General features: G+C 40.6%; 1 protein-coding gene across 1 annotated transcript in view; it reads right to left on the reverse strand.

Annotated features, from left to right (window-relative positions):
- Positions 1-25,924, reverse strand: part of LOC143352936 (uncharacterized) — a 133,788-nt gene that overhangs the window by 17,935 nt on the left and 89,929 nt on the right. The gene's annotated exons all lie outside the window — the stretch shown is intronic.

Genomic DNA, 25,924 nt, shown 5'->3' on the forward strand with positions numbered 1-25,924 from the left:
ACATTATTCACCATTGAAAAGTATTTTAACGAAAAACCGCAGAAATTTTGTAGTGACGGTATGATGTCTTTATCAAAAAGGTCAGAAGAGGTTGTGGAATGAAAGGGTGATTACATATTTTATTTTTAGAATTTACATGGTACAAGTGTAAACGGCACGAACTTATGGGACGACCTAACGTTTTACGGTACGATTTTTGTTAGTCGAATTCTGTTCGATTAAATTATCAAAATTCGAATTCTATTTTGCAATCGTCCGGGCTGGCTGCTTCGTGCCAATTGAGACGAAGCTGTCCCCACCACAGCGCCCACTTTCCCCCTCCATAGCACCCACTGTCCCTCATGCGCCGTTACCATGGAGAAAGGATGCGCGAAGGTGTCGCCAGAGCGGGGAAATCGAGGGGAATACAGTTACCCCCTCCCCCTGTCGTTACCGGATTAGTCACGTGACGCGGTGACCGTGTAGCGTGGGGACGCTCGCGGCCGGAGAGTGGGGGAATAGCGTCGTAGAAGGGGAGAGGTAGAGGGGAGACAAGTCTTAATCTGCCGAGGGTGGGGGAAGCGGGCGTTTCAGGGGCCCCTATGCTCCCCTGGTCTGATCTGATCAAAAAATTAGAAATGGAGTATCACGAGCTACGTAACATGCTAATCGAAGCACGTGCTTAAAAAATCTGATTTTTTAATCTTGATGGACCAGAGCTAGTACGTGAGATATGATCGCCTTTGACATTATGTACATATGTTCACTAGAAGAATAATAAAAACCGATATGGAATAATCGATAGACGCTTGTGATAACAAGTCTGAATTTTTTATTTTTTTTTTTTTGTTCGGTTTATGTATAACGGTATTGTGGTGTGACTTTTGATGGGGGCAGTTTCTTTTTCTATTTATTATATCGATTCTCGCACCCGATATCGAAATCTCGGCTCAGCCGACACAGTCTGCGGCTCGACGGAACTGTTCGTCATTGTTTATCAGTTCTCTTTCGTGAAAGGCCACTGTCCCGGTGAATCCTGATCTCTTTGGAATTGTATGTACAGGGTGTATCGTAAAAGTGGTGATCGAGCAGCATACGCGTTAATACTAGTGAATGTGTGTTACCTCTTTCTTGGAATAATATTAGGAATGATATTAGCAATATGGAATAATGTTATAATATTCCAGCATTTATAGATGTAGGGAATGTTTTAAACAAGTTAGAACTTTAGTAAACTAGGATCGTTAACCAAAGGAGGAATTTTCGTAGGTTCGTTATAATACATTAGCATACCAATTTTATTTATAATTATTGAAATTATAAGAGTGTTCTCGTAAGAAAGTTTCGTATGAACCTCTTCATCGGAGAACACAAATTACAATAAAAATTGTGAGAAATCTGAATAAACGCAAATTTGTCATGAATGCGGAGCAATACACCTCGATTGCGGTTAGGCTCGGTAGTTCTAGTTTTCGACTCTTTTAATACTTTTCCTGTTCTAAATGGTACCCACTTATTCCGGCCCGAAATGCATAGAATTTGCAGTTCAATAATTACACCGTGAATAATTAAAAAATCAATAAAATATAAATTTCCATAGAATCTGATAGGATTAGGTCGTTGAGATTCTTACCAACACTACCATCGAACAAAAAAAGAAATGAAGTGAGTATATTGCTTTTACAAAACATGACAAGGCATGCTATTTCAATAATTGTGCAATGAAAAGTTTGAAGTCTGATCGCTAGCATAAAATCCGCAGTCTATTGGTCACTATTCCGATCAAAATATTTCACGAATGCGATCTTAAAATTATTAGTTTGCATAAGGATCCACGGTATCCTTGCTAAACCATAATCCTTATTGAAAGTGAGTCCTCATTCAGGGACCCGTTCACCATCGATAAAAATACCAATTGCAAGAGAAACTCGTGGAGAGTCACTTCCCCGTGCAATTATTCCTTCAAACGCAATGACAAGTGAAATTGCGCTATTGAAATTGAAAAAAGTTCAGGGAAGTCTGGAAACGTTTTTTAGCATCCCCACTCTAACGGGTTCCCATTGCGTTAGATCGTGTTGACCAAATGGTATCAAGGTCGCCGGTAATACCAACAAAACAGGAAGTCTCGTTGGCACGGTTCGTCGCGGCAAAAGAGTTCCGCAGTTGGAAAACAAGGACAGTTTTCCGTGCACACTTTTTCCTCTCTCATTGTTCTCGCGTCATGAATGAAGCTCGAGCTCGCAGATGACGCGAGATACACCCTGTATATGTCTACATTGTGGATCCGCCGAGGAAACCGCCGGCCCTCTCTTCCGCAGTTATTTTCAGCCCCGCCCAGCCTCAGTTTACCAGAAAATGGAAAATGTTTATTCAGAAATGTTGTACGCGTTCCTGCGTCTCTCTTTATTCTCGAAACAGGGGTTCCTCAAAATCTGCGTATACACAGGCGGTCGTTGCTTTCGAACGAACAAACGTTCTGCAGTCGCTGAAATTGTTTTCAAGCTTACTTTAAAAGTTTATCGAAAAATTTGCTCAATTCTGCAAAATATCATACAATATAAATGTGATTCTGCGGTCGCTAAAATTGTTTCCAAGCTTATTTTAAAAGTTTATCGAAAAATTTGCTCAATTCTGCAAAATATCGCAGAATATAAACGCGATTCTGCAGTCGCTAAAATTGTTTCCAAGCTTATCTTGAAAGTTTATCGAAAAATTTGCTGAATTCTGTAAAATATCGCAGAATATAAACGTGATTCTACAGTCGTTAAAATTGTTTCCAAGCTTATTTTAAAAGTTTATCGAAAAATTTGCTCAATTCTGCAAAATATCATACAATATAAATGTGATTCTGCGGTCGCTAAAATTGTTTCCAAGCCTCTCTTAAAAGTTTATCGAAAACTTTGCTCAAATCTGCAAAATATCGTAGAATATAATATTTTTTTTTAATTATAGCTGACAATAATCTTTTTATTGAGTAATATTTTTGTTTTAGTCGAACAAGCCGGCTAATGTATTGTAAGTGAATTAATTCTTCCCGTCTAAATTGTGGATTTTTGTGGAAAATAAAAATTGTCTGCGTTAATTGTAAAATACAGGGACCATATAGACACGTGTATTTTTTCTTCCCTTAATAATTTCAAAGAGTTGAAAGTGATACAAGAATGTTTTCAGATTCCCTTGTTGTTCTGACTGTTTCGCATTTGATCTAATCATTTTCGTCATAAATGCAGCATATCCGCAGTTCAGTCATCATTTATTTCTACATTGCACAGAAATGTTCCATAAAAACTGTGAACTCGAAGATAAATACGTAGGTCGATAGATGTTTGGATTAAGTAGAATCGGTGGACTATATTCAGACACATAACCTCAATCGATATCGCGATGCATATTTAGCTTCGGTAATACTGTGTATGGATGTACGATGTTCGAACAACTTTAACAATGCCAAGAAGTGAAATAAATTTTTCAGAGTGGGGTCAGGGACCCAGTTACTGTGTTGTTATTAATTATACTTATTTTTAGTTTGCACTCGAGTGGTGACTCTGAAGCGCCACTAAAAGTTATTACTAAGGCATTATTATACAAAAAATATTACACAATATTTGTTGCATTACAAAATTTGTATTTAATAGATTACTAAACGTTTAAATATTATCTGTGGAAATCGGATCGGTTTTGTATGAATAAAGAGAAAATATTCTAAGGCGGAAGAAAAATTTAGTTGTAGAATTAAAATAGCGCCGAGTGCAAAGGGTTAGTAGTGTGAAAAATATTTTGAATAATGATACAGAAATTTTTAGTGACGCCTTACAGTCGTCATTCTAGTGCTAAGGGTTAGATAATACATAGTGTAGCAATTTTTGGTGGCGCCTTAGAAAAGTCCACGAACTGCGAGAATATCAAAATCGGTCACAAAATTAAAAAAAGATATAAATTCATATATATAATAATAAAACTAATTAAGATCGTCGAATTTTGACCGGTTAAATTCGGCGGCGGGAGATCTCGGTCGTGTCGCGAGGGCGAATCGAATGGTATTAATTACCGGGGAAAGCCAAGGTAGGCGAAGGATAATGACTTGCAGGTGTCTCTTACGAAACACAGTTCGATCAATCAACCGGTCCCCGCCACGGCCGAGATTATGTTCGCGACTTTCGTGTAGCGTGTTTCAGGCGTGTCGGGGGATAAACGGCGGGAACATTGTTTAGACAGGAGGGAGGCATTTAACGACCGTTTCATAATTGCCGATGAAAAAGTGTCTAAATAGTTTTCCCGGGTGAAAAAAAGTCATACCGGGAAAGAATGTCGAGTACGGTATCTCGTTTCCCAAACACGTCTCAAGTTCACACGGAAAAAATCAACGAAATCGCTACCGCTGTTCGACGCGAGCTCGATTTATCTTACGATCGTCTAATTTACATAAGAGGCCCGGCGCCATAACTCAGGGGGAGGGGGGGGGGGCGTATAAACATTATGACTCGGTTACGGGTCGCGAAGAGTGGACAGGCGGCCGTTGCAGAAAAGTAATCCACGGGTCTAGAATGTGAAAGTTCCAGGAACTGGCGCTTGCACGGCAAAGTAATATGCAACTTCGGCGACGAGCGCGAATCGATGAGAGAACTGCAGTCGAAATATTAGGTTGGCAAGAAAGTAATTTTGCTATTTTTAGGTGAAATATAATCCAACTTTTTTATCACAGCAATGAACTTTGATCAATAAAATATTTTCCATCTTGTTCTATGATCTTTTGCCATCTTTCTGGCAGCTTCATAATTCCGCGCTCATAAAACTTCTGATCCTTTTCGGAGAAAAACTGATCCATGTGCGATTTCAGACCATCATCATCAGTGAAAGTTTTACCATTCAAAGAGTTTTGTAAACTTCGGAATAAATGATAATCGGATGGTGCAATGTCAAGGCTATATGGTGGATGTGACATCACTTCCCAACCAAGCTCCAATAACTTTTCACGTGTTACCAAAGATGTGCGTGGCCTAGCGTTATCATGGTGGAACACGATTCCTTTGCGATTTGCCGATTCTGGCCGTTTTTCTTTGATTGCTATGTCCAGTTTTGTTAGTTGTCGAGAATAAACATCTGAATTGATGGTTTGGTTCCTTCGGAGAAGCTCAAAATACACAACACCTTTGTAATCCCACCAAACCGACAACATGATCTTCTTTTGGTGCAATTCAGCTTTCGGCGTGGTTTGGGCTGATTCATCACGCTTCGACCATGATCGTTTTCGAGTTGTGTTATCGCAAACAACCCATTTCTCATCACCAGTGACGATTCGCTTCGGAAAAGGGTCGATTTCATTTCGTTTGAGATGCATATCGCATATGTTGATGCGTTGCGTTAAGTGAATTTCTTTCAATTCGTGTGGAACCCAAATATCGAGCTTCTTAACGATTCCGAGACTTTTTAAACGATATTCTATAGTTGTATGCGTGACATTTAACCTGTCTGCAATCTCTCGGACAGTTATACGACGATCCGATTCAATAATGGCTTACATTTGGTCATCGTCAACTTCAGATGGTCGACCAGAACGTTGGTCGTCTTTAAGTGAGAAATTTCCAGAACGGAATTTTTTAAACCAATTCTGGCACGTGCGTTCTGTTAAGCAATCCACACCATAAACTTCACATATATCTTTGTGAGCCTCGGCAGCTTTTATACCTCTACGGAAATAAAGAAGCAATATGTGCCTAGAATGTTCATTTTTGCACTCCGTGTTCAAATTGACACAGAACTAACAATTTTCATCAAAATAACGTGTAATTTGCTTCAAAGGTAACCTAAAAGATGCAGTTGTGAAATGTCAGAAAGAAAACAACGTTAACAAAATATGAAGCCATCTATTAGTGAAAACCGAAATTACTTTCTTGCCAACCTAATAGAACAGAACGAGACGGGAGAGCCGTTCAAACGGGGCCCCTGTAAAATGTTTTAACGATCAGGAAATTCCCATCGATGCTGCTGCAAACAAAAAATGAACGAGATGTTCCCAGAGTCTATTGTTAGACGTCTAAGAAGGAACTCTTAAATGGCTCGCCGAGTTCCATCAGCACAAAGTGGCAATTTAATCGCTCGGCGGATCGCTGGTGGCGTAAGACCGTTCGCGATCCGACATCAATGCGTTGCCGCCGACAGTCGGTGTGTCTTCAGCGTCGAGTTCCTAGAAGAAATGCCGGACAACGCGTCGCGTCGTCGTCGACGGCCGCGAAACTTCTTGGGAATAATTCGAATGCGTCGGCCGGCAGTCTGAATGTCAACAGCGCACGCCTCCGCGATCTCGCGAGCGCAGCGCGCAATCGCCGAGAGACCTCGTCGATGTCGTGAAATTATGGCAGGCCTACTTCGAAGCGGCGTCGAGCCGGCGTGTATTTCTAATAATTGATTTCGTTCCCGAATCTGCCCGCCGGCGATAGATCAACGCGAACGACTCGGTAACCTCGATGCAGACACGAATCTTTGCATACGTCCGCGGAGTCGCTTTCTCTAGCTCGCAGGCATGAACCTAGCCTTTGCATTCCACGAGCAGGCTCGCGAGGAGAACGAGCCGGCCGGAGAAGACCGGATAAGAATGTTGGTTAATCCTAGCCCGTCGGGTGCAGGGTCATTTTGATCTAACTGTAGCCGTCATCGTGCTCCGCGCGATAACTTACCGAGCGAGAGATCCCTGGAAACGCGGCCGTGGAATTGTTGTTGTTATTCGTGGACTGACGATTTTTACGCACCGTCGAAATCGTCCGAACGAATTCCAAGAACTGCACCCGGTGTTCGCGGTAAATTGTACGTTTTTACTATTTACGTTTTTACTATTTTTTTTTATTGGTACGTTTTTCTTGTGAAAATATTGCAAAAATACTTCGAAACATATAGGAAGAATTTACAGTATAATTCACTGGCGACACCGTGACCTGTGTCAACTTTTTATATTCACGAAGGTGACCTTGACTCTACCATTTTGGGACGCAGCTTAAATATCATTTCCTCTTCTTGATAATTCCAATAAGCTGCTAATAATGTACAGGGTGTTTCACCTAACTCGAAAACATTAATTGGTTCAGAGGGACAAATATTATGATAGGCAAAAGAATTTGTCCATGGTTATATGTTTTGAGATTTCAAGGTCATCATAGATTTTTTAATGGAATGACATTTTTTTATTATCGCTACATGATGGCTGAGGTCAAGACGAATCCAACGACCTGTAATATTATGACCTTCACGTGACCTTGAGTTTGTTATAATGTTATAACCTTATATATATAAATATAACCTTGAACAAATTTTTTTGCCTATCATAATATTTGCCCCTTTGAGCCAACTAATGTTTTCCTCTGATATTTTCTTGTATCATAAAAAAGAAGCGAGATATTATAGACGCTCGACTTAAGTGAAACACCTGTATATTCCACTCAGTTTTACTATAACTGCGTAAAACTCACAGTCTACTTATAAGTTGAACAATAAATGAATTTTCAACAAACGACTTAAAAAATCTGTGCTCGATTTTCCGAGATGCATCGACTTATAAAACGTTAGACAACCGTAGAAAATGGCGGTGATTAATAAAATTGTTATTTTAAAATGTAACTGCTTTTGTTTTATTTTCATACACATGTATGTCACATTTTCGTGTAACACATGAGGAAATAATATTTGGGAATGGTTCGCGTTGACCTTTCATATGTTTACTGGAAGAACAACGAATCGTGAAACCTGTAGTAGTAAATAATACTCGAAGGAGAAGTATGGAAGGAGGAAAAAATTCGGATTGAAGAAATTTAAATTTGAGTCTGAGTAGGCCCTGTCAGGAGTGTAAATTATGCGAGTAGAAACAGCAAGCAATGGCCAGACAGGTTAGCCACATGATATTCTCCACGTGACAGGCACTTATACACTGCTGAAGGTGATTTTCACAAAAAACTACTTTTATATGATCGAGCAAACTGTACTTTGTGTTTTCAATCTGATTTGTTTACTTGAAAGGACAATATTTATATTCTTTCGAATTAGATTTTGTAATCCATTGATCGCATCGTGGAAAATATTATTCACCTGGTGTATTCAGTCGTTTCATAAGACCGCCAACGTGACTTGAAATAATATTTCAGAAAAAAACTACTTCATGTCAAGAGAGGCAAATAATTCAATAATTCCATTCTTGTTGCTTCGCGTCTTTAACGAGGTACAAAGGTTTCTTTCAGCTTTTTCCAATATACATGACACACATTTCTTCCTGACTTTCAAGATACATGTACAAAGATGTTACACGATATAAGACCTCGAGTTCAGTTTCAGTTAACATTCAATCTACCACTATAAAAATGCATTATAAACTTGTTGCTTTATAATAATAACAAGATCGCGATTATATAGATTTTGCAGGATCTCAATTATAATACCTCTATTAATTTCCACGAAAAAATGTTGGTAATCCCAATAAATTGCAAAGTGAAGCATACCGAACCACTAGTTCGACTGCCGGTGGTAAGTGCAGCGTTAATAAACTAACTTTAATTACTTGTTCGAACTGTTCTCTGAAGCAATCAATATAACAATGCGACCGGGTAATGAACAATTAAGGGACATTGAACAGCGGTTCCCAAGTTGTTGCAGCAGCTCAAACCGTAATAATAACTTCCCCTTCTTATTAGCGAGCATGTCGATAAGTATTACTTTCACACGCCGTTCGAACACAGCGTTTAACGCTTCATTAAATTCGAGAAACAATCTCAATTTCCTTGAACAGCGGGAAGTGACCTGAATGCGAATGTGACAAATAAAAGTGCATCTCAATGAACAATTTAAACACTAAGAGACAAACAACCGTCTCACACGTCTCCTATCACACCAACTATAAACATTCTTTCGCGCCGTAATTGACGAGCAATTAAAAATTCCTGAAATCATGTTCCTTTACTCTGCTAATTAGAATTACCTTCGGTAATTAACACTGGAACAGTAGTTCTAGTAAGATGAGTGAAAATGCTCCTAATTTTTTCTTCTAGAAATAACAAAATCATAAATACGTTTTCACGAGGACATTTTTTAATAAACTTCTCTGTCGAGGTAGATATTTAAACAACAAAATGGTTCGAAATCTGAGGAGATGCAATTTTGTTGTTACTATAAGTAATAAATATTTCAAGTGAAATAAATATTTCAAGTACCATTTAATATTTTATAGTAACTTATTTTAGTAAAATATTTTTGTTTTGACAATCTAAACCATGAAATAAAGTATTTGTATTTCAAAAATCTGAAGCATAAAATAAAACAGTACTAGTTAACCATTTGAAACACAAAATATAATATTTTATTTCAATAATCTGTCATAAAATAAAATACTTATACTGAATACGAACCATTATTTTCGGCAAGAATATTTAAAATAAAAGGAATAAAATATTTCGAGATGAAATCCAAATATTTTTGATATTCTTCAAACGAAATACTATTTTGAAATAGTATTTTAAAAACTTATAGCATAGAATAAAATTTTCTATTTTCAAAGTTGTACGCACACTTCAAAATAAATAGGATTATTTACTATTTATTATTTAACTAAATTTACGGGTCCCGTCAAAATGACGGATTCTAATATTTTTAATTTACGAATATTGAGATTGTGAAGATGCACCCACGAGGAATTATTTAACAAATTGATTTCTTCGGGTATATATTATTAAAAAGATGGCCACAAATTTTGAAAGAAACAATCATGTTATTTCTGTAAAGTAATGTAAAATAGTCATTTTTAGCGCTACGTAAACCCAGTGTTAAAATACTATTTTACCCAGCTGTGATGCCAGTTGCGTCCAGCGTCAAGCATTGTCGTAAGAAATCATGTGGCACTACACGCGGTCCGTAATCAGGCGAAGCACGTCAGTAAGTTTGCATCGTTCCTGTTACATGCATCGTCAAATAAATTAGCACGATCGGTGCGCTAACTTTCGTGGCATACCTGGCCGCCGCGAGAGCTGCGTGACGAAACAATGAACGAAGAAGAAGAAGAAGAAGAAGAAGACGATGTGTGCATATGCTTGTGTGTGCGTACGTGTGTATGTGTCTGTGTGTGTATGTCGATCGTTCGTTTCCACGGCGGGTTCAAGGTACCAGGAACTGCAGGGGATTCGCTTCTGGGCGTAGTTTGACCTAAATCCCGAAGGCAACACTGACGATTGCCCGAACGACCGTTTGACCCCGAACAACTATTCGCGTCGGGCGCACCGTGTCGTCGCCTCCTCCGTAACTAGAGCACGTGCGTGTTCGCGCGAACGAAACGTGGCCTGTCGGCGGCGGGAGAGTGCGAAAGAAACGGAGCAAAAAGAAAAACGAGGAGAACGAAAACGAAGAAGAAACGCTCGAGACACAATCCCGGAGCGGAAAAGATTGCGTACGCGAAACGAGCGACGACGTTACCGCGGCGCGACGCGACGCGGAGGAGCACGTTCCGTCTCGGATAAACGGTAAATTACTGGCACTCCGCTTTCCAATTAGCTTTCAATTACGTATATACGAGTTGGTCGACGACTCCGGCACGCGTCCGGCCCGACGGTTAACTTGCTAAACGACCAAGTTCCTCTTCGAGCGCGAGTTTTGCGACCCCGCGACACCGCTCGATCAATTCAGCCCGCTTTCCGGCCGAAAGACGGGAAAAACCATCTGCCGGCCGAACCCGAGATGCTCCGCGATTCTTTGTTTGCAGAAACGGTTTACGCGAATTACCGGGAAACGTTGCGCAAGATAGATAGAACGGGGAACGCATGAACGCCCCCGAGTAGTGGCCGGGGGCACCGACCCGCCATAGCGTGCGCAATTTTTATCCGGGTCAGTTGTCTTTCATATTTTCTGCCGCATTCTGTTTAAACGGCTTGCGGACGATGCGATTTGTCGTGACGCTTCACGTGCACAAGTTGCACGGACAGTTGCGCGGACATAAATATTTGCCGATCGCACCGCACGCCAGGCGGTCACTCTCCATTTTGAATCGCGCTCGGAAAGAAAGTTTTTCGATCTCATTCGGAGATTCGTTCGCCGAGTCGGACGTCATTTTCGCCTGTGCATCTTCCGATTCGTGTTTATCGTCGCGCGCTTCAGATTGACAGAAACGTGTGAAACGAGCTTGAGGGATTACGTGTGTGTAACGTATGCGCGGCAAATGGAAAGTGAGATAAGAAACGAGCTATTCTCGAGTCGTCATTACTAGATAGCATACTAGATATGTGGACCGCTTTCTCTGAAGACGCAGGAAAACTACAACTTTGTTGCAATAAATTACGAGCGGTTTAATCCGTAATCTCTACGAGAGGAGCCTGTTTGTCAATTACTTAAGAGCCAAGGGTAGTCACGTGACTTTTGCAGAGCGGGACGGTTAATCAAGACAAAATATAGTTTAATTTGTAGCTGGAGATATTTTCCTACTCTCGATTTCATCCAGAAAACTCATCCAATGGCATAAAAATGCTTGGATTCCACGGCATGCGCATCGTCAATTTTTGGCCTACTTCTAACGCTTATATTTGCAAATATCCGCATAATCTCGTCAGCTGATGACCAGCGCGCGCTAGATTGAACCTTCCTCTTTCGAATGAGCCCTTTCCCAGCGAAAAATATTCTGATATAAGGACGAAAAGTTGAGGCACGTGAAACCATTTTTCGCCCATTTTTGTCGGTAACGTGATCACTCTACCTTATCGCGATTCTACAGAGTCTTGGCTCAATTTTTGGCCTACTTCTAACGCTTATATTTGCAAATATCCGCATAATCTCGTCAGCTGATGACCAGCGCGCGCTAGATTGAACCTTCCTCTTTCGAATGAGCCCTTTCCCAGCGAAAAATATTCTGATATAAGGACGAAAAGTTGAGGCACGTGAAACCATTTTTCGCCCATTTTTGTCGGTAACGTGATCACTCTACCTTATCGCGATTCTACAGAGTCTTGGCTCAATTTTTGGCCTACTTCTAACGCTTATATTTGCAAATATCCGCATAATCTCGTCAGCTGATGACCAGCGCGCGCAAGATTGAACCTTCCTCTTTCGAATGAGCCCTTTCCCAGCGAAAAATATTCTGATATAAGGACGAAAAGTTGAGGCACGTGAAACCATTTTTCGCCCATTTTTGTCGGTAACGTGGTCGCTCTACCTTATCGCGATTCTACAGAGTCTTGGCTCAATTTTTGGCCTACTTCTAACGCTTATATTTGCAAATATCCGCATAATCTCGTCAGCTGATGACCAGCGCGCGCTAGATTGAACCTTCCTCTTTCGAATGAGCCCTTTCCCAGCGAAAAATGTTCTAATATAAGGACGAAAAGTTGAGGCACGTGAAACCATTTTTCGCCCATTTTTGTCGGTAACGTGGTCACTCTACCTTATCGCGAATCTACGTAGACTTGGCCATAGTTTTACGGGAGCCGTCAGAATTACGGATTCTAATGTTTTTAATTTACGAATATTGAGTTTGTAAAGATGCATCCACGAGGAATTACTTAACAAATTGATTTCCTTGGGTATATATTACTTAAAAAATGGCTAAAAATTTTGATAGGTACCCTCGTGTTATTTTTATAAAGTAATGTAAAATAGTCATTTTTAGTGCTCCGTGAACCTTTTCCCAGCGAAAAATATTCTCGTATGAGGACGAAAAGTTGAGGCGCGTGAAACTATTTTTCGCCTATTTTTGTCGGTAACGTGGTCGCTCTACCTTATCGCGAATCTACGGAGTCTTGTCGCGTTACACTAACGTGCAGAATGTTTGCGCCTTTCGAAATTCCGAACGATGAAACGCAACACTTTAGAACTATGTTTGTTCTATCTTCGCATGGATTGATGGTGCCGTAATTTACTTTTATGCGAGAAATGATAGTGATTTCACTTTCCAGGCAGCTCCAGAAACGGTTGTTTCACTCGACGCGGTGTGTTAACGACGCGAGCTGAAAGAAATGGCCTCATATATCGCTAATGATCCCGGCTGGAAAAATGTGCGAGCGATTGGAATCTAAATTCGCAACTCGAGCGTGCGATGAAATTATTCCAGAGAAAAGTCCCGCTTATCGTCGACTGGAAACCGCAAAGCTCTCGCGTCAGAGATCGTATTTTTACGTTTGATGTCATGGATATTGTTTTTTCCAGATCGTAGAGGAGAAAATATAGAGGACGAATAGTAATATCCTAGCACGATTCAAGATCGTTCGGAATACTCTTCGAACGAAAATTGCACCTCTTGTATTTCTTTTTTGTTAAAATAAAAAAGAGGAAAAGCGTATGCTCATTAACACCTAATTACCGTAACGACCGTGAAACGGAGGATTACGAATGCATTTTGAAGTGCCGTTTCGAAAGCTATAACCGGCGAGATTAGTTTTAGTGAGCGAGCGCAAACACGCGTGGAACTGCAACGTAGCGTGTTTGAACAATTACGCAAGTATCGTTGACTATTTCTTAAATGAACGGCTCGGCGTAATCTGAGTTGCATTATCACCGTTTAGAATTAAAATTAATGTAAAAAATTGAAATTAAAATTAAAATTATTTTAAAAAATTGAAATTAAAATTGCAGATTTGAAATTAAAATTAAAATTATTGTAAGGAATTAATTATTTCACAATTTATTCGCAAAACTGTCAATGACTTTTAACAATTTCACTTGAAAAGTCCACGTACGTACACCGTTGAATGTTCTCTATCGATTGCCCAAGCATAAAGCACGTTTTATTTTGATTCCGATCGAAGATTCCGAGATAAGGAAATTACTATGAACAATAATACTGTATTTGCACAATTCGACACGCCACTTTGAATGATTAAAAGCTTGAAATAACATGCGAACTTCGGATCGAAATCGAACTAGCTCAACGCTCAGATACCGAAATTCGAAAACTGCAACCGCCAAAAAATCTTGTTCGCAGATTAGAACAGAACGTTACACAGACAGACACATCGGCGGTTCCAATTAAAGCGTTGGAATACTAAACAAACATTCCAATCGGAATCTCCAATTTCTCCTCGGCCGACCACCTAATCTGCAACCGCTTCATCAAACAAGACTCCGCTCCATCAAACATTTCCACTTGATACCAATTCCTGTGGGAACGCTAACTACCTCTAGCTACCATTCTGCGATCTAATTTTTCCTATTGATCCTGCCGATGAAAGAAGGGACGTATAGCGCTCCGAAAATCGCTTCAGAACCGGTCAGGACTGTGTCATTCTACGTGCAAAAGTAAGTCGGAAAAAGGAATAAATACTTTTCACATACCGATTATGCATCATAAATTAAATTAATATCAAATAACTTCAAAGGAGGTATTGAAACAAAAAATCATAGAAGTATGGAATTCCATTGAGTGTACTTTTACAAAATCATTGGTTTATAGTATGGAACGTCGATTGAGACACATCGTTATACTGCTGAAGGTGGTCCAACAAAATATTAACATTAAATCATGTAATAATATATGTAGCGTTCGAATACTTTTGTGAGTCACTTATTACGCGTGTTTCTAATAAACACATCATAACATCTGCCTACGCTGTTGAATCCCTTTCAAATTTTACTGACATAATCCTGGGACTTCCCCCTTACTACAGATACCAAATTCTTCTATACAGATTAGTTTAGTTAGTACATCTTATTTTATTCGTTAAAGTTTGTAAACTCGAGAATTAATAAAATATCGAGAATTCGCTGTACGGTGATTTCTCTATATATGTCGCCAAGGCCTGGATGATAAATGCATCGAAATGGATGATTGGTCGAGAATTGGCTGTAATATTGTCGATGTTCCGATAGCGGAAAGTTGAAATGGACGAAGCCGAAGTGGACAGCGTCGCGACGCGTCGATCGATCGTTCGGCGGCGCAACGCGTCGCGCGACGACGCGACGGTTTTCGTCGTGCTGATGGCGGAGAGGGGGGCGGATTCGGGTAAAATGGAACGAAATTAACGCTCGCAATTATTGGCGGCAGCTGCCGGGAATACCGTCTTCGTCTTCGGTCCGATGCCGACCGATCCGGGCTCGTTTCTGCGTGTCGGCCGACTTCGCTAACTGGATTATCCGTAACCGTGCACCGCGACACTCGCGTTCCGCTCGCGCGAATCATTCCTGTCGCCATTCACTCCGCTTCTACGGTTACCGGGCTAATCCGGGAAATTGTCCTCGAGGTCGGCCGAACCGACCGAAACATTTCCCGCCCGTAATTGAAAACACGCGGCCGCTTCGCGTTCGGCCAGACCTGCGACGCGCACAGTGGACAATTTGGACGAAATCGGATTCAAAATCGAAGAACTTTCAATAGAAATTTCTTCTAAATTAAAGCTGAAACTTTGTAGAATATGGGAAAAATAGGGAGATTATTACCATCGAATCGTTTCACCGAAAAAATATTTTCATTAGTTTTTGTTACAGAAATCTATTTTTTGCAAAATTCTGAGGTCGTAGACCAATTTTGAGACCAGATTTGAAATCAGCGTGAAGGAATCTATGGGAAATGATGTGTATCATGTTTAAAAAATATTTTTTCCGTGCGTGGTACTGGAAAAACGAAAATTTTCTTGAAACTGTGCAAGTTGAACGAATTTTCTGAAGGTTAAAAAGCGTTCGTACCATAATCTCCCTATTTTTCCCATATTCTACAAAGTTTCAGGTTTAATTTAAAAAAAATTTCATCGCCCTACCTCATTTCTATCGAAAGTGCTTTGATTTTGAAACCTGATTTTGTCCAAATTGCTCATTGTCCGGCACGCGGCGCACAGTGGACAATTTGGACGAAATCGGATTCAAAATCGAAGAATTCTCGATAGAAATGAGGTAGAGCGATGAAATTTATTTTGAATGAAAGCTGAAACTTTGTAGAATATGGGAAAAATAGGGAGATTATTACCATCGAATCGTTTCAACGAAAAAATGATTTCATTAGTTTCTGGCACAGAAATCTATTTTTTGCAAAATCCTGAGGTCGTAGACAAATTTTGAGACCAGATTTGAAATCAGCGTGAAAGAATCTATGGGAAATGATGTGTATCATGTTTAAAAAATATTTTTTCCGCGCGTGGTATCGGAAAAACCACAATTTTCTTGAAACTGTGCAAGTTTAACGAATTTTCTCAATGTTAAAAAGCGTTCGTACCATAATCTCCCTATTTTTCCCATATTCTACAAAGTTTCAGCTTTAACCCTTTGCACTCGGCGCTAGTTTCAATCTAAAACTAAATTTTTCTTCCGTCTTACAATATTTTCATTTTATTCATACGAAACCGATCTGATTTCTACGTATAATATTTAAATGTTAAGTAATCTATTAAATTGAAATTTTGTAATATTTTTTGTAATTTCTTTGAAATAATGCCACAAAAATTTCCAGCGTTGCTTCAGAGTCACCACTCGAGTGCAAAGGGTTAATTTAAAAAAAATTTCATCGCTCTACCTCATTTCTATCGAAAGTTCTTTGATTTTGAAACCTGATTTCGTCCAAATTGACCACTGCGCGGCGGTCACACGTCCGTGTAAAATGCGTTTTAACGGCGAATGGACGAGCGATTTTTGTTTTTGTCTTTTTTTTTTTGGTCCAAATCCTCTGCTTGCCGTGTACGTACAAGCGCGGAACGGTAACGAAGTCCAAGGGATTACGAGCGGCTAAAGTTTTTACAGTTGAATTTTTTAGCCGACGTTGTTCGCCGCGCAGGTGACGTCACTCGATGTTTTCGAACAATTCGGAGCGTGCGAATGTCGGCGATTCGCGTTACGACGCGGTAATAATATTTGCTTCGCACGTTTCGTTCGACGCACGTAAATCAGCAATCTAATGTGGAACGCGAATTTATGAAAAATTTATATGGTGAAAATGAACTGCGGATTTTTATGCGAGATAATTCTCTAAGTCGCTTGCAAGAGAGAAAAGTATAAATAAAGATAAACTTTATTCTTTTGTCTTTAGTCTTTTATTCATTTCGATCATAACATTTTATGCATTTTTGGCAGAAACGAGTTAATTTAAAACAGTAAAAAAATTGGAAGAATTCTTAAATATTGTTGCATTATTTTTAACCTATTGAACATAATTAAGGAAGGCAATAACTTTCTATTGCAGTCCAGTTTGCCGGAATTCCGGTAGGAAATTTTCATTTATAAAACCGCGATCTAATTGTGAGGTCTATGCCTACGTTAATAAACAGCTCGCATTATTCCTGGCGCACCATTCAGTAGGATGTTACGCAATAGCTTTCTCAATGAAGTTGGGCAGAGATTGAAATCGGATTGAGTGAATCTTATTATAACGAGATCATCAATATATACGAACCAACTATTAATATTTAACTGTCCTGGATACTTCTAGTAGAAGAACTTGAATAAACAATTATATGGCGGTATAATCGCATTAACTCGAATAATATTGATGTTTATGCGCGAAAGGACACGTAAATACGGTCTTCCGTGACCCGTACGGAATATGTTAAGGTTACGCATACGGCTCGAGTGTGGTAAACACTCTCGAATAATCAAAACAATAATCATTGTAGATTGCAGTCTTTTGTTTACCCGCAGCCTTTGCCTCTCCGAGCACTATATTAATTAACCCTGTGCACCCGAGAGACCAACTTTTTCTCGATCACGCGATTGCAGAATAATTCATCGGAACGTTGCAGTTTCGCCACCGCTCGCTTGCAAATTCTAGAAATAAAATGGCGGCGTCCTAATTTACTGCAAAGTTTGTTTTAGATTTCAAAGTAATTGATTACTCATGGGCCCCCCCTGATACATAGACAAAATCTATTTATCATCGCTCTGAAATGAAAACAAATAAAAGTGTTTCTCGCGTTCTGGGAGAGAAATGTGACATTCAGAGCATAACCGAATAGCACTGCGTTCGCGAAACGAGTCGCCGCGCACGCCTGTTGCATGGTTTACATCGAATTCGTTTTGTTCCCACCGACGCGAAACAACGCAGACACTTATTTCGAGCGTTCTGCGGAAGCTTAAGCGTTCCCGCAAACAACGCGATTCCTCGGAAAAGCTTGCTCCGATTCGAAACGCTTGTTTCCCAATCGAAACGCGAGAACAATAATGGCGGAGTCGAGTGCATGAGCAGGTCTGTCGCGGAGATTTTCTCCTGACAGTTCCCGGTATCAAGTCGTTTATCATTGCGCCCATATTTCAGCGTCCTGCAAATCGTAAAACGTCAGCGACAGTCATGTTGGAATTCATATTTCAATCCAGCATTTTAAATCCACTCTTGCATAAGGTTTATTTTTCCTACATTCCCTCGTCTGTTGCATTCCCACTTTTTAGCGGAGAGAATTGAAATCGTCTACGAAGGTTCGTAAATATAAAATATTTAAAATATTAAAATCCAATAAAATCCAATTTTTTTATCAAAGCAATGAACTTTAATCAATAAACTATTTTCCACCTTGTTCTATGATCTTTTGCCATCTTTCTGATAGCTTCGTAATTCCGCGCTGATAAAACTTCTGATCCAGTTTTCGGTGAAAAACTGATCCAAGTGCGATTTCAGACCATCATCATTAGTGAAAGTTTTACCATTCAAACAGTTTTGTAAATGTCCGAAAGAAAACAAATGCAACGTTGACAGAAGTCAATGAAACAAAACGTAAAGCCATCTATTAGTGAAAACCGAAATTACTTTCTTGCCAACCTAATATGTAAAATATCCAAAATAGTCTATAAATGTGGGAGAGTCTGCCTAAAAATTTGTGGTTTAGGTGTCACATTAGGTGAGTAGACAATGTATTAATATTTCAGTCGTAGGCAAGTGATTACAAAAATTATCGGGAATTTGTATTCTATCCTATAAATTCATTCTATAAATTTTATTTTATTTTTGTTGCTCGCCATTTAGATCAGAGCCTCGGACAAGCAAGACGAACGAAGGTTATAACATTGGAAGATGATCGAGCGAACGATTTTCATTTGCGAATTTATAATCGAGGCAACGAACCAAAATTGTTATCGGCGCGAGGGGAATTACAATGCCCTCGTACAATGACATCGTAAGTGCCATCTGGGAACAGCACCGTGAACAGCGAGAGACACTTTATGAATAATCTCGTTTTCCCGCCGGTTCTGTGTCACGCCCGGGGAGAAGTTCCAGATAAAAGGCCGCCCGTTGGCCAGACGGTGGATAAGAAACGGAAAAAATCCTGGAGGGAAAAAGAAGCATGATCTACGAGGCGAGGATAGGAGGCCCCGCTATAACGATCGAGTCGAGTGCGACCCAGTTTCGAGTTCGATTACCCCCACCGTAGCCCTGCACGCCCGTGACGACAGACGATCTATGTGTTGTTCGTACTTCATGGATCGTGCGGTAACGTCGGCCCCGGTCAACGAGTTTGCTTCGCTGTTAGAGGAAACATTGTTCGCGCCCGTTTAGATCGATACACCTGGCATTGAACGGTAGACGCGTTTCAAACGTCTGACTTTAAAAAGACCGTCCTCGTTCTACCTGGGACGGCTGCTCACCGCCCATTTACCTCGCAGGTGTTTTAATTTTTCCCTTCGGGTTTTTTCAAATCGGGAAACACTCTCTTCACACAATTTTTCTGAAAGATTCTACACCATGCAGAGACTAATTAATTATTGAGCAGCGAGAATAATTCGTAGACTGCGGATTTCATGGATTTATGAGAAATAAAAATGAGTATATACAATTGAAAACAGCAAAAAGATTAACCCTTTGCACTCGAAGCTATTTTAACCCCAAAACGAAACACATCTTCCGAACTAGAATATTTCCTTTCTATATAATTATATTTTTCATGTTATACATACGAAAATGGTGCAATTTACTCCTACAATACTGAAATGTTTAGTAATTTGTTAGGTACAAACAAATTGAATAATTTAAAAAATATTTTGAATAATGACACAGCAATTTTTAGTGGTGCCTTACGGTCACCATTCGAGTGCTAAGGGTTAAAGGAGTTTAACAACGTCGATGTACCATGTTTAACATGTACAAATTATTAATGAGCAGAATAAATGTTTACATAGCTCCTATAGATTGCAATTGATGTATCTAAATTGTATTCTGCATAAAGATCAAACTAATACGAATTACTTTTAATTTATTGGTACAAGAAAATTGCAATATTAAATTCACAATAGTTATTATCATTGTCTCTTTCTCGTTTCCCAGTATGGAAACCGAAACGTGAATTCGCCTAGGAGATGAGCAATTTAGATTAGATGGAGAAATTCGTGTAGAGGAGTGAATCGAGCCTGAGCTCGTTTTAGCCCAGAGATCGTTGATAAAGTACGGGCTCGGAGAAATGGTGGACTGGCAAGCTTTGCGGTTTCAGTATGATTCGGAAGGCGATCGTGCCCTTCGCCGCGATTCGAGCTAGGCGAGTGGGTCGGAAATGCGTGGGAGTACGCGGCGCTCGTCTGTTTGCCCACTTGCATTCCCACACCTGACCTTCGATTGAACAATAAATTTTAGATTAGTTAACCGTGACGATGCCTGTATCTATTGCTAGCAGATACGAATAATCTCGGGCCGACAGATGGCTTAAGAGCCAAGGGTAGTCACGTGACTTTTGCAGAGTCAGCGGGACGGTTAATCAAGACAAAATATAGTTTAATTTGTAGCTGGAGATGTTTTCTAGCGCGCGCTGCTCTCGATTTCACTCAGAAAACTCATCCAATGGCATAAAAATGCTTGGATTCCACGGCACGCGCATCGTCAAAATTTTTGGCCTACTTCTAACGCTTATGGTACCAAATATCCGCACAATCTCGTCAGCTCATGACCAGCACGCGCTAGATTTAACCTTCCTCTTTCGAACTAGCCCTTTTCCAGCGAAAAATATTCTCACACAAGGACGAAAAGTTGAGACACGTAAAACCGTTTTTCGCCGATTTTTGTCGGTAACGTGGTCACTCTACCTTATCGCGAATCTACGGAGTCTTGGCTCAATTTTTGGCCTACTTCTAACGCTTATGGTACCAAATATCCGCACAATCTCGTCAGCTCATGACCAGCACGCGCTAGATTTAACCTTCCTCTTTCGAACGAGCCCTTTCCCAGCGACAAATATTCTCACACAAGGACGAAAAGTTGAGACACGTAAAACCGTTTTTCGGCTATTTTTGTCGGTAACGTGGTCACTCTACCTTATCGCGAATCTCGATTCTTCTGTCTACGGTGACCATGAATTTTCTAGCGTGGACAGAACGAATGTGCGATAAGACCCGACGAAGCACGCAGAATTTTAATTAAACGGTCCAAACTTTTGACCTCGACGATAGACGGCTGGAAAATATTAATCGAGCCCGGCGAACATTGTTTCGAGGCAATTTATTTAGCGAAACAATAACGGAAAGTTACGATTTATTACAGAGATCATTTTCAACCCTGGATTTGATCTTGCATCAGCTATAAATCTTTGATAAACTCAGAATATTATATAAATTATGGGATCAATAGTCATTGATTGTTATGCTCGGACAAATAATTGCGTGACCCAAATAAGAAACTGACCTTATAATCAGTGCGCGTTAATCAGTTTGTCGTCTAAAGTTTGTGCGGCGCAGTGTACGGGCGAATAATGGGAGACAATAGATTGTAATAGCTCCGTAACTATAGAAGATCCTTATTTTTATTTTTTGAAACACGCACGACTGAAAGTTTGTCCATTTATTTTCTCCATTAAGTAATTTTCTACCGCGATTCACATAAAATGAAACTCGTATGAAAATGTTACATAATTTATGGAATTTTGAACACATTACAGTTGCCATAAATGCGCGCATTACGCAGTCCAATGACCAGCAGACAGACGAATACGACTAAAGGTTTGAAGACAGTGTGTAACAGCTGGTCACGCTTCACGCGTCCGTGGTTCGTGCTTTATTAGCGCTCTTTACGCGAAATAAACACATCGTAGCAATACGCATAATGTAAGCATTTTAACACTAGGTTTACGGAACACTAAAAGTGACTATTTTACATTGCGTTGCAAAAATAACAAAATCGTAGTTATTTAGATTTTCAGCCATTTTTATCGTAATATTTGCTTATAGAAACGAATCTATTGAACAATTCTTCTCAAGTGCGTCCTTGCACTGTTAATAATTGTAAATTTAAAAATATCGAGTCCGTCATTTTGACGGGTCTCGTAAATCTAGTGTTAACCAAGCAATGTACCCGGCTACGTCTTTACTATTTCCGTCAACGCGGTACATCATTCCCGCCAATAAAACCGCAGATAAAAGTACAGTAAACTCTCGATATATGTCCATGTTACTGGGGGCATGTTATATCCCCGCGATACTGGGGGTGACTCCGCGACGTTTATCGCACAGGCCTTGGCGTCATATACGGAGAAATCACTGTACAGAACCACGACTGTGACACACGCGTGACGTAAATCGATCACCGACAGGAGGCGTGCGGATAAACAGGTGCGATTATTAACCATATTGATTGAATGAAATTCATTGAATTAAATATATTACGCGGCGTCCGGATCGGTCGATGGGATCGTACAATTCGCAGAGTATGTCACGCGATCAGTGATCGTGCGACAATTAACGCGAATGGCCGCGGGCAACGGGCATTCTGTGAATCGAGCGACGCGTCACCTGGCCGTCGCGGCGTGTCGCCGTAATAACCGTGCAGTAACCAGTCGGTCGGCGGTTTCGACAACGCGCGGCGGCGGTTCCGTTCTCGCAATCTTTTACGAGCGCCAAAAACCTTCGTCGGAGGGGGTGGAAGCCTTTCGAGACCGAGCCCGGCACTAAATTTGGAACAAGGCTCATATCCAACGACGCGCTATTCGACGGAGGGCGGCGATAGCGAAAAAGAGACGGGGAGAAAGAGTGGGAGAGAGAGAGAGAGAGACAGAGAGAGAGAGAGAGAGACGGAAGAAGAAAGAGGGAAAGAGAACACGCGGCTTGCGACCTAAATACGAAGGGATCGAGGTACGTGCCACCGACTGCGGGGTCACTTCCATGAAACCGTCGACGAAAATAGTCTTCCTTTGTTCGACGGAGCGTGCACGCCGCGTACCCGCGACGATTTCCTTGGGTGCCGTGCCCTCTCCTCTCCTGGACCAGCGAGATGTCTAGCTCCGGTATAGCTCCTCTCCCACCGAGAACTATAGGTCACCGCGTGGTCCAGCGATCGATCTGCGCACCGGAAATGGCGGACGAAACGCGAGCGAACCTACCATGCTTAACAGCTGGCCAGCTGGCTGAACTTGTTTTTAGAGTCAAGCATGGGAATGCTATGAAATCCACGCAACCACCGATGGGAAGATACTACGGTAGTGCTCGGTTAAATTTACACGAGTCGAGTCCGCTCACATTTCCCACAATTCATTTGCAATGTAAAGAATGCAGATAGAAAAAATATCCAGCTCACGAGAATTTAACTCCCCGCTTCCGAACTGGCGTACATCTAACCGAGCACTACTGCACTATGCTCCAAACCAGCTAACTCTAATCTTATTGATAGGCGTCAAGCATGGAAATGCTATGAAATCCAAGGAACAGCCGATCGGAAGATACTACGGTAGTGCTCGGTTAGATTTACACGAGTCGAGTCCGCTCATTTCCCACAATCCATTTGCAATGTAAAGAATTCAGACAGAAAAGATGTCCAGCTCACGAGAATTTAACTCCCAGTTCCCGAACTGGTGTACATCTAACCGAGCACTACTGCACTATGCTCCAAACCAGCTAACTGTAATATTGTTGTTAAGATTAACCAGAGAATTGCTATGAAATCTGCGGAACCGCCCTTCGGAAGGTACTACAGTAATGCTCGGTTAAATTTTCATGAGTCAGCCCCACTCTTTTCCCACAATCCTCTTGTCAGAAAACACCGGAGCTGCCTCAGTACACAAAGTTAAAGCATTAATAACAATATAAAGAATGCGAACAGAAAAGATATCCAGCTCACGAGAATTTAATTCCTCGCTTCCGAACTGACGTACATCTAACCGAGCACTACTGCACTATGCTCCAAACCAGCTAATTCCAATGTTATTGATAGCGTCAAGCATGGAAATGCTATGAAATCCAAGGAACAGCAGATCGGAAGATACTACAGTAGTGCTCGGTTAAATGTACACGAGTCCCCCCACTCTTTTCTCACAATCCTCTTATCAGAACTCGGCGCAGCTGCCTCGGTAGACAAAGTTAAGGAATTAATAACAATATAAAGAATTTAACTGCTTCCTTCCGAACCGACGTACATCTAACCGAGCACTACTGTACTATACTCCAAACCAGCTAACTCTAATATTGTTGTTAAGATTAACCACGGAATTGCTATGAAATCTACGGAACCGCTGATCGGAAGATACTACAGTAGTGCTCGGTTAAATGTACACGAGTCCCCCCACTCTTTTCCCACAATCCTCTTATCAGAACTCGGCGCAGCTGCCTCGGTAGACAAAGTTAAGGAATTAATAACAATGTAAAGAATCTAGACAGAAAAGGTGTCAAGCTCACGAGAAATTAACTCCCAGTTTCCGAACTAGCGTACATCTAACCGAGCACTACTGCACTATGCTCCAAACGAGCTAACTGTAATATTGTTGTTAAGATTAACCACGGAATTGCTATGAAATCTACGGAACCGCTGATCGGAAGATACTACAGTAGTGCTCGGTTAGATTTACACGAGTTCCCCCACTCTTTTCCCACAATCCTCTTATCAGAACTCGGCGCAGCTGCCTCGGTAAACAAAGTTAAGGAGTTAATAACAATGTAAAGAATCTAGACAGAAAAGGTGTCAAGCTCACGAGAATTTAACTCCCAGTTCCCGAACTAGCGTACATCTAACCGAGCACTACTGCACTATGCTCCAAACGAGCTAACTCTAATCTTGTTTTTGGCGTCAAGCACGAAACTGGTAAGAAATCAGCGGAACGTCCGTTCGGAAGATGCACGGGGAGATAAGCGTCCCGCAAATTAGACCATGCTCGCGCAGCGGAATTTCTCACCCGGAAGCACGCACGCTAGAATCTGTTGCATATGCTTAGACACGCGGCAGAAAATTTACTATACCTTTGATAATCATACACATTAACCCTTTAATCCAATGGTTGGCTCCTTTCCGTACAATGTTACGGACGTTACTGCAACCTGTTGATTATTTAGAATTTTTACGTTCTAATCTGTAATTATGTAATTTAATGTAATTGTCTGAAAATGTAATCGTCTGTAATGTAATTACTCTGTAATTTTTAATTTACGTTTAATCTAACAATCTGACTCTATGCTACAAATTTTGAAGTATTCCTGGTGCACAGACATCGTACCTGAAGAATTGATGACCACCTTATCGATTTTGTTGACCTTGAAGCTCGTTAGAAAAGTCAACTTTGTAAGTAAATGTTGTTACATGCACCGCGAAAATATCGTTTACAGAATATACACAATTATATTGTACGAACTGTACTTGGATAACTATTTTCTTTGGGGCACACACTACTCACTTTTTAATATTGTTTGTTTATAATTATGGCAGTAACTACTGGGTCAGCAACGACCACGAAGAGTAAAAATATTTACAATGATATTTGGTTGTTTACATATGGTGCAACGGTAGGTAGAATCTATGACGTATAGATCTTATCAGTAGCTCGATGTCCTTGAAACATGTTGTCGAAGTCACCAATAAGAACATTCTTTCCTACGCACATGACGTTCGGCCTTTGTTTGCGAGATATTTACAGACAACTTTCGCGTTTGACCTTGTAATCAATATACACGTATGTATGTATCAAATGTTATGACATGTACCGTTTCGGGTACACGTGACTGACAACTTTTGAGAAACGGCTTGGCAGTGGACGCGTTTATGCTGTTATTTATGGGATATATTACACTATAAAATATATATCTTTCGCAATCCGCAATCCGCATAGGAGAGTGCACGATCAAATTATGAGAG

The sequence above is a fragment of the Halictus rubicundus genome, chromosome 3 (assembly GCF_050948215.1).
Source record: "Halictus rubicundus isolate RS-2024b chromosome 3, iyHalRubi1_principal, whole genome shotgun sequence".
In the NCBI taxonomy this organism is placed as follows: Eukaryota; Metazoa; Arthropoda; class Insecta; order Hymenoptera; family Halictidae; genus Halictus; species Halictus rubicundus.